Source organism: Xiphophorus hellerii, chromosome 20, assembly GCF_003331165.1.
Source record: "Xiphophorus hellerii strain 12219 chromosome 20, Xiphophorus_hellerii-4.1, whole genome shotgun sequence".
In the NCBI taxonomy this organism is placed as follows: Eukaryota; Metazoa; Chordata; class Actinopteri; order Cyprinodontiformes; family Poeciliidae; genus Xiphophorus; species Xiphophorus hellerii.
Window position 1 is genome coordinate 19026908 of NC_045691.1, and position 10345 is coordinate 19037252.

The following is a 10345-nucleotide window of genomic DNA, read 5'->3' on the forward strand; positions in this document are numbered from 1 at the left end:
CTTTAGTTTTTACACACACTCCTGTTGTTTGCTGTACATCCTCATAAAAATAACAGGAACTATTCCCTATTTATCTGAGCCGGGATAGGCTGTGTATGTTTACAGTCTGGCTGTTGGTTGGATACAAATATCCATGTTTTGTGCTAAATTTAGCACATAAATAAAATGCAAATTCATAATTTAGAACCTGTGCTGATAAGTGCTGTTAAAGTGGAAAGTACATAAAAGCTGCACATTACAGGATAAGGTTACTCATGAATACAAAAACAAAACAACACTTGTCTAATGTCTAAGCTGATATCTGAAAGTTGCTTCAGAAGTGTAAATAAACAAAACTGAAAAAGAACAAAGGAAGAGGTTTAAGAAACAATTTTTTTTTGTTTCATATAACTCTAATCTCTGTCGAGTTATCAGCAGCCATTTAAATTTGAGCAAAGATTACATCTGACCAGAAAGTCAACAGTTAGTGAGAACTGTGAAAGTGCCACAGCAGATTTCTACCACTATAAAATAAAATTTCAAAGACGTTGATGCAAATGTATTTATTATTTCTTTTACGGCATTAGTTTTGAATCAGGTATGTCTTCTGCCTGATTACGTCTAATATTTTCTTTTAGTGACTACATTAGTGTCATAACTTTCTCGCTAATGTACATGTCGAACTGTAAATAGCCAACAACTTTTCTATAAATATAACACAATGTTATTCAAATGTCATTTGGGGTTGAATGTTTTCTAACAGAAGTTGAAATTAAATACAATTATGTTTTTAATATTTCTTTTGATTTAATATGGCTGAAACTCACTTTAGATTTTCAGCTAATTTGATTAGCTGTTAGCTTGATTATTTGGAGGATATTTATCTTTGTTTCTAGAATTGATGCTGGTGGTGGTGGTTGTCTGCTGGTCAAGCTTAAACCAATAAATATCACTGGGATTTGCTAATTATTGTGTTAACTGCTTTTTGCAATACAAGTTGTATTTATATATTTCTCTTTATCTTAGGCACTCAAACAATAAAGGAACATTGTCATGAAGAAGCCGTACAGAAGCAGCAGATGAGTGTCACTGTTTTATGGAGATACAAACCGTCAAAATTACTAAGAAATTGTTTATACCTTTAGCTTTCACTGTGTTGTCTTGTGTGACAGCCATGCTGGTTCTGAACATGGGGTTCCTCAATGACATCTAACTTCTCAAGTTTAGCTAGCATCAAGGACATTTCTGTCTACGAAACTCAACCTAAAATAATCAAATGTATCTGTGTAATCTTACTTTTCCTTTAAACTTGTATAAATTATACTTATTTTAGCTACCTGCGTACGTTTCCTAGAAACGGATACCAAAACAAAACATTCATAACAAAGACATAGTGTGAATAACCTGCCGTTTTTGCTCTAGGGGTGATAACATATTCACAAGGGTTGCATTGTTAAAAAAAAACTGCAAAGTTCTTAAAATACTTTTACTAAAATTAACACTGCCATCAGGCAGGAAAAAAATGAGGAGGAGTCATTCAGAGGCTTCCTTTAAAACAAAAATAGAAAGTAAACAGACCCACTGTGTCCATATTTGTGTGTGGTTTTTAGTTTATTAGAAATGTGAAGAGGGGCGGGGAAAACATAGCTCAACATTGAAAATGAATGAGTAACTCGGGATACTTCCATAAGTCAAAACTACATCCAGATGAGTGAGCCAGTCAGCTAACCCTTTCCATATGATGAGCTCACAAATGGCTAAAATCAACCCTCCAATTTCTTAAAAATGCTAAAAATTGACACTGAAAAATCTTTTTATTTAGCTGTTGTCATTACAGAACTTAATAGTAAAATTAAAGAATATGATGGTAAAATAGAAAATGAATATATACATTTATTGAGTGCATAGTAAAACTGTATCCATACACTCTGAGGTGAATGTAAATAAAACTGTGTCTTATAGAAAGGAAGCACAATCATATGTTTCTGCATATTGTGGACCATTACCAAAGATGTATATTTTTGAATAATTACTTTTAACTTTGAATCAGGAAATTGTGCATATCAAAGACATGTCCTGGCTGTTTCTGTGTTATTGCACTGCAGAGGAGAATATAGTTCAAGAAAGCGCAGAACAGGAGAACTTTGAAGCAAAATTGTGTTTAATACACTAAGCCAGGGTTTAATCATCATATTCCAGTTATATGTGCTTAAAACCAGCCTGCACATGCATGCTTTGGGTCCAAACAAAGTTGTGCAAAGCAGAGACAGAAAACCAAAGCAGAATAGAAGAGATCAGTGATTTCAGTGCTGCAACTCCGGAGCTCACCCTAACAATGTCACATAGGGATCTGGTTACTCTTTTTAGCTGTCTGGGCAGATCGGAAGCAAATACGACACCCAACCCCCTCCAGATATTGCTGATGAAATAAAACAACCATGCTAACTGGCGCAGCAGTCCCATTTATGAAATTTAGCAAATGGGCTGGGCTTCCTTCAGGGCCGTCTGACCTGTCCCTCAGATCATTCCCTAACGGCCTGTCTGACTTCTGCACACAAGGAAAAGAAGACAAAGAAAAATAAATAAATCCTCGGTTATAATGGCTCATTTCCATGGGAAACTACTCTTAAGCCTTAGGCCCTGACATCAGGGTAGACCGCTTCTCAAACCCCCATCCTCCATTAAATTTCACCATCCACATAGTCTGACCAAAAGAATGCCAGGTTAGCTGTTTAAAAATGAGACCCTTTCATCTGAAGAACCAAACTACGATACACTTCAAGTTACCATGACTCCATGTTACTTAGTAAGTAACATGAAGTCTAAATACTCTTACTTAATGGTTTGTTTGCTGTGTTTTACGTGAATGTTTGATTAATAATAAGACAAAATATCTTTTTTTTTCTTAAGTAATTATGAAAATAAGTTCTTTCTACCCAAAAAAATAAGTTCTTGGGTAAATGTCAAAGCCCATTTATCTACAGCACCCTCCATTAATGTTCTTAGGATTTTAAATTGGGATTTTATAACTTCACCTAACCCTGCTTTAAAGCTGTAACATGATAAACAGTTTTTTTGATTCTGAAATGCACAGCTGTGAAGTCAGATGAATAAAAGAGAATGGGACGCCCTGTTTTACGTTGTCAGAGCATGCATCTCCTGTTTGCTGTCACCCATGAATGCTCTATGCTCCTCTGTTGTCTCCAAACTGCTGTGGGTAACTATTAAATGCTGTTATGTACACACACCTGATGATTAATATGCAATCCTGAGGCAGTGATATGGCAGACAGGCATGTACAATGAAGCAGATGGTGATAGAAAAGTCTGATGTAAGTCTTTTCAGTCCCGTAATAATCACAGATTTGGTAAAATGAGAAAATGTTGGAACAAAGAAAGGTTAAAATAAAAACGAGGCTCTCAGAAAAGTCTGTGATTTTAGATGTTTGGATCCACTTCCTTAATGGATGTAAAGAGGCTTCTGCCTGGTAAATAAGGCTGATGTACATAAATACATCCAACCGTGAAAGCAATTAAAAACTCAGCAAATCAAATACCTTAAAAAAGATACATAAAATTTACCTTTTTTTTAATGACTTAAATAAGAAGTGAATCATATTGTTTCCCAAAACGCTTAGGCATGCATGTGTATGATCGAGAATGATGCATGCTTTGCGTCAATCAAGCAGGTTTCTAATTAAGAGTTGCTGTGTAAGGTTAGAGATAGTTGCCAGGGAGGGAAATCACTATCAGCTTCCCATTTTCATATGAATGGGCTCATTTAATTAAACTGAACAGCTAATGAGAGCATATATATCAAAATAATGGAATGTTTCACCGGCTATGTAGGAAATGAACAAAAAGCCCCACAAGGAAATAACACATAGGAGAGGGGGGGGAGCAGAGGAGAGACACTGACAGAAAGAAAGGAGGGGAGAAAAACCGGCTCTGAGTTAGAAACAGATAGCTCCGACAGAAGTTCAAAGAATCTGTAGATCGAGTCAGCCGAGATTGAGTCAGGCTTTGTTGCACAAAAGGAACGAGGAGGAAGACTTGCATTATGTCTGGTATGTGTACGAGAAAGATGGAAGAAGAATCAGGGTGAAAAAACTCCCTTCCATTGTTCCAGTTTGCATGCCTGCTCACTTCTGCAGTTGTCGAGTGAGGACGCATACTTCTCTGTCTGCTAGGATTTCTTCATTTGGAGGTTAATTAACGCTTGAAGTCAAAGCTGCAGGACTGCAAATCAAACACAGTAAACAATCTTCCAACAACCTCAGGGGATTATTAGAAAAATAAATGAAAGCTGCAGCAAATAATTAAAATATTTGAAATGTGAACTTTGGGGAAGCTTTTTTTTTTTTCCCCCTTCTGCTAGTCTTTGATATGCCAAAACAGATCAAGGACAGCTGAAATAAACTTGGAGCACATGTGTGAGGGTGTCATCGCAGGAAAACCTGCAGGATGTAGAAACATTACGGTTTTAGGAAACACAATGTTTTTAGCAAGCTTAGTACTGGATTTTATATAATCTTAGAAAAGAATAACTTAATTTATAACATCCTGAAGGGAAATATTAGGCTCTTAACTTTGAGCAGAAAAGATCCCTTGATCGTTGCCAAAGACAAAAGCACCCTTACATTTTGCACATGTTGTGATGTAACAACCACAAACTTCAGAATATTTTGGGGGATTTCATGTATTAGATCAGCCCCTTTTACTCTGACATCTCCAGATCAACAGTGTCAAAATTTTCTGCAAACAAAATCAGTGAATTGAAAGCTTGTGACTAACAAATATTTTATGCACTGCCTAATTCATAAAATCTCAGTAAAATACATTGTAGGCATATCACTGTATTAATACTTTTGACAGGCATAGTATAAAAACAGAGACAATGTGAGTCCATATAATGTCAAGTAGTTTTAGGACATGTCAACAACCTCAATTAAACTAATACACAAAAAAAACTAGAGAGAAAAACATAGAAGAGGATTCCTCTATGAAGTACGCAACACCAGTAATGACAGGATACTTTTCCTACATTAAGCTGATTTTATTTATTTCAAGGATGTCTCCATCCTTTTTTTCTTCTTCATTGTTTTCTGTCTCTCCATCTCTATTTGTTCCCTCAGAGGACTTGTCCTTGTCCCAGCCCCAGAGCTCGTATCTGATTGGCAGCAGGCCACTGTTTTCATAAACACAGATTGCAGAGGGTGAGCATAGATACATAAACAGCGGCAACACATGTCTGCTGTGTCAGATCCTCTATAAATCTCCATCACTCACTCTGCTCCTTCAAGATACCCGAGCGACGCAGCTTGAATGACGGTGCTGGGTTTTCTGAACTGAAGTCATCTTTGGGTAAACCTATCTGCTAATAAATAGACATTCAAACTCATAAAACAATCACCATCGAGTTGTTATCTTTTTACTGCAGGTTTGTGTTTTAATAGCATCACATCGACTAAAGAAAGAGCAAATAAGAAGAAACAGTATTTGACCTCGACCTACTGGTGGCACTCAGGGAAATGTGACGTTATTCATGACTGGTTGCACACTGACTCCTCTGGAAGGAGCTTGAAATGTTGTATTTCTGGTTCTGTTATGACTGATTTGGTGATTAATGTTCAAAAAACATCTACCTCTGGAGTTCAGCTGTCCAGATGGGCATCCTGAAGACATTTAAAGAGGCCGCAAAACAACCACAAAGATCCAAGTCGACTAGTTAATGTGTCCTAGACATCTTCTTCAAGGTTACCCAGAGTGTAAGTTGCGTCACATGACCCCCACCAGCAGCAGCTTCACTGTGAGACCCCACAGTTTTAAATCCTCATTTATTTAGTCCAAAGAGCACTCAGAAGTAACAGAACCCTGGAAAGGGAAGAGCTGCAGGCCTTTCCTTCAAATACATAGCTGTTTGCTCTTAATGTTATTATTGGAAGGAGACTTGCGCCTGCACAGCATCTAAAATGAACATCCTATCCTTTTACAATAGCGAAACTTCATGCTCTGCTGAGGACATCAGTGCTGGATATTTTTAGGATTAAAGAAAAACGACTTTTTCTCCACTTTTTCTGAATATGTACTTAAATATAGGAATAACTAGATGAAATAGTTAAGATTTTGTAAGCAAAAATTTGTGAAAGTAGGGAAAATATTCTGGGATGTTTTTATTCATGCCCAAGTCATTCCCCAATAAAGCAGTTTATTTTATTTCGTTTCATTTTGCTTCATTTTATTGTGTTGATTGCATCTCTGTGACTTTCTAGAATTTTAATGATTTGTCATGCGACTTGTAAAATAAAAAGAATTATCTTGAGAAACAAGAAGCGGGCAAATTTCATGTTCAGGAGAAAATAGGCAAAGGTTTTCATTTTCACGCACTCCAAAAATCTGGCCTTTATGGAAAAGAAAAAAGAAGGAAACCTTAAGTTAAGAGCCACAAGACGTCCTAGTTAAAGTTTGCAACAAGCAAGGGACACGCAAAACATGGGAGAGAAGGTTCCCTGTCAACATGAGATCAAAATGTTGCTTTTTTTTTTTTGGTCTACATGCAAAATACTACATATCATCCTGAACACAGCATCACCACCATGAAACATGGTGTACTCTTTTCTTCAGCCAGGACAAATAAGCCCATCAAACTGGATGGCAGCAACCCTGGAAGGAAACCCCACAGCAGTGATTCTCATACTTAATTTGATTATAGATGAGGTCAAAGACCCACAACCAACATTAATTATAAGAAACAAGCAACAATAACTGACACTTTATGCTTTTAATTGTTGTTTGTGACTCTGAGCAACAGAGGTTTTGGACAGTAAAGCACAACGAGTTTCATAATTTTAAGTACAAACAAACTTGATCGACTGAATTACCTTTTAGAAAGGGCCCTTCTTTATTCACAAGAGTAAACAACATGAACTAAAAGTGCAACAAGACATTAAAGCTTCACAAAGACTGAGGTAAAAGTTACAGACCAAAATTATAATACATGTGAAAAAGACAATTATCTCTAACAAGCTGCCTAAAAATTGTCTGATAAAAATGCTTTATTTTTTCACAAACTTAGTTTCCATCTTTTCAGATTTTAGTGTTTTCAATTAAACTCTTTATGCAGAGTTCAGGAAAAACAACCTTTTCTTTTCTTTTTTTACAAATAACTTTTATAATAATCAGCCTGTCTGTTACCTCTCACTGTATGTGTGAGTATGACTAACAGACAAAGTTGTATCGATGGCAACTTATAAAAAAAAAACTCTGTGATCTTCTTCAAGGTGCTCATGCAGGTGACCTTTGACCTGAAGTGCTGGACTCTGCTGAGCCCAACTGAGTAATGATTGACTGTTATTCTTTAGCCATCAGCGAAGCCTCCCCACAAACCCCATCAGTAAGTAAAGAGGAAGGAGGATGGTAATGCCACTGAAAACAGACCGTTGTTTGTGTTGTGTGTGTGCGCCATGGTATGGAAACAGTACATCAATACATTTCTGTATTGAGGTGCCAGCACTAATTTGCATGTTTTTTTCTCTCTCTCTCTCTCTCTCTCTCTCTGTGTAAATGAGACAGGAAAAGATATGCAAACAACCAGGCGATGATGGGAGAACAATGGACGTCTTAAAAGCTATTTTTCCATTATGGTGTAGAAGAGCTTGCATGTTAAATCTGTTTTGTCGGCAGATCGGCTAATGGGCCTCTTTGATATGCTGAGAAAATAATAGGAAATATGCGTTTATGGGTGAACGTTTGCAAAAAAAACTTATCAGTGCAGTAGAAAAATGTGCAGCAAAAATCTGAGAAGCTGCTTTGAAAGCCGAATCAAAAATCTCTAGAAACAGGTCAATTTAACTTATAAACTGCTTTGTGTTTTTGGATTCCTTGTGCTAAAAAAAACATGAATCAAATATTTGAATTCCCTCAGCAGCATTCATTAAGCTCTGCAGATGCCTGCAATGAGCCAGTCATTTGATTCAGGTGTGTTGAAGAGAAGACTTACCTGTACGTTTCAGGACGGGACCTGGGCACCCCTAAAATAGGGAATCCTACCTGATTCAAAATAAGACAGTTTGATTTAAAGTCAAACACTGTGAGAGAAAAAAGTTATCTCTCATCGTAAGCAGCGTATGTAAATATCTGGTTTCAGAAGGTCTAAAATTATGAGAAATTAGGAGGGATGATGACCACACTTCACTAAAAATCCCCAAAATGAATTCACAAGCTCCAATGTGAACTAAATTATGACTCTAAATTTTTATTATTTAAAGAATTAGAATCACTTCAACACTAATTTTATTAAATCTACACTACTCAGCAGAACCATTTTGTGGGGGATTTTATGAAACATTCACTTTTGTTTGAATCTAAAAAAAAAAAAAATGTACGAGCCCAATAAAACGATTCTGTATTATTCAGATGTATTTATCAGCACTAAAGACCTTAATTTGCAGCAGTGGGTGTTGCATGGAGCCTCAGTCATGAGTGTGATTTATGACGACACACGGAAAGAACAAAACACCTTGACAGACATGTGCAGCTGATGGGAGGCTTGGAGATAAGCTGCGCCGGAAATGGAAAAAGCCGCCTGAATGGGCTGCAGGGGTATTAATTAAACAATGTCCATTTTAATCATAGCTAATTATATTTGCCTGAAAGTGTTGAGAGCATTCAGGGGGGCTTTGGGTGATTCTATCTGAGTCTTTGCTCATTAGTGCGATCCAGCTTGTCAGATGGGCAAAGCTTGGTTTATGTCATCAAAAATCTGCTGTAAATGTTGGATCTGTCTATAAAAAAAAAAACAAGAAAGAAAGATTTGAGCTTGATTGTATAGAAAAAGAAAGGTGCTGCTCAAATAAAACAACTTCAGAGGAAATAATTTTGTCAAAATACACATATCTAAGCTAAAAGAGTGCAATAGCAGCCTAACCACATCCCCACTGGTTAATTTAGTAATTAATGTTGCCTCCATTTATCACTGAAATAGCTGCTAATTAGTCTTTTCCAGCTCCCCTGCCTCAAACTGTTCTTCCTCTGCAGTCTACCCTGTCAATAACCCAGCCACCTCTACTCTCTGTTTCTTTATAAATATCTGTTAGCTGTGCTCATCAGAGACCGGTTTCCATTTATAAACATTCAGGAGCTCAGACGGTGACCCTTGACTCCTGGCTGACCTGGACGTCAACAGCAGAAAGGACGGGGTTACTGAGGGGGGAAACATCTCGGCTGTCTTATCTCTGGAAAGAGGAGGACAGAGTCTAATAGGAAACTATAGAGGAGAATAGGGAGTGTAGGGTCATTCATAAAGGTTAACATGTGATGATTATCATGTAAAATGTGGATGCAGTCTCAGTCTCGCTTTCAGTCTCCAGTGACCACAGCAAGATAACAAAGGTGGCATATTTTGTTTGTGCAGTCAAACACAACAGGAGTAACATACAATCATGTGAAGAAGTTAGGACTCTGTTCAGCTTTCTCATAAAGGACCAATCTCAATTTCTTTCTCTGAAAAGACCACTGGACTAAACTCCATTGAAAACCTGGTTATTCCAACAAACAGTGATTTCTGAACTCTTTCTGAGTTAAAACATGAGTGTTGTTATTTATAAATGAATATGAACCTTTTAATTATTATTATTTGAGGTCTGAAAGCACTGCATCTTTTTTGTTATTTTGACCATTTCTAATTTTCTGAAAATAAATACATTTTTGCCTGACATGTTGTCAGTAGTTCATAAAATAAAAGAACAAAGTTCATTTTACTCAAACATTTACCAACAAAAAGTAAAGTCAGAGAAACTGATCATTTTAAGTGGTCTATAAAGTTTTTCCAGAGCTGTGTATACACACATAAGTCACTGATATTAGTCTGAACAAAAACATATTCATATCAATGTCTCCTAACAAACTTCAGAGGAACACCATACTCTTTTTAAATATTCAGCTAAAACAGGATATTTCGAATACAAATCAAAAACACTTTATTGGTTTTAAAGAGAAATTAAATAATTAACTAATAATAAAAATAAGAGCTTTTATATATATATTTTTAATAAAGGTTGAGGTCCATGTCAGCCTGCTTTCATCTTTCCAAAACCAGTTTGAAGAAATTGGAGGTAGTCCTTCTTCAATGCACCAGTATGACTGGCAGTGAAACAGACCCTCAGCATGATGCTCCCTCTACCAAGCTTGAAAAATAGCACTATTTTCATAAGTTTGAAAGCCTCACCTTGATTCCTAACCATAATCTGACATTGACAATCCTAACTGTTTCACCAGAACATATTTGGCCGGTCATGAATAAATGTTTGTAGACTGCAAGCCGAGCCCACCTGAACAGTTTTAATCGTACTGAAGGTAATTAATACTGT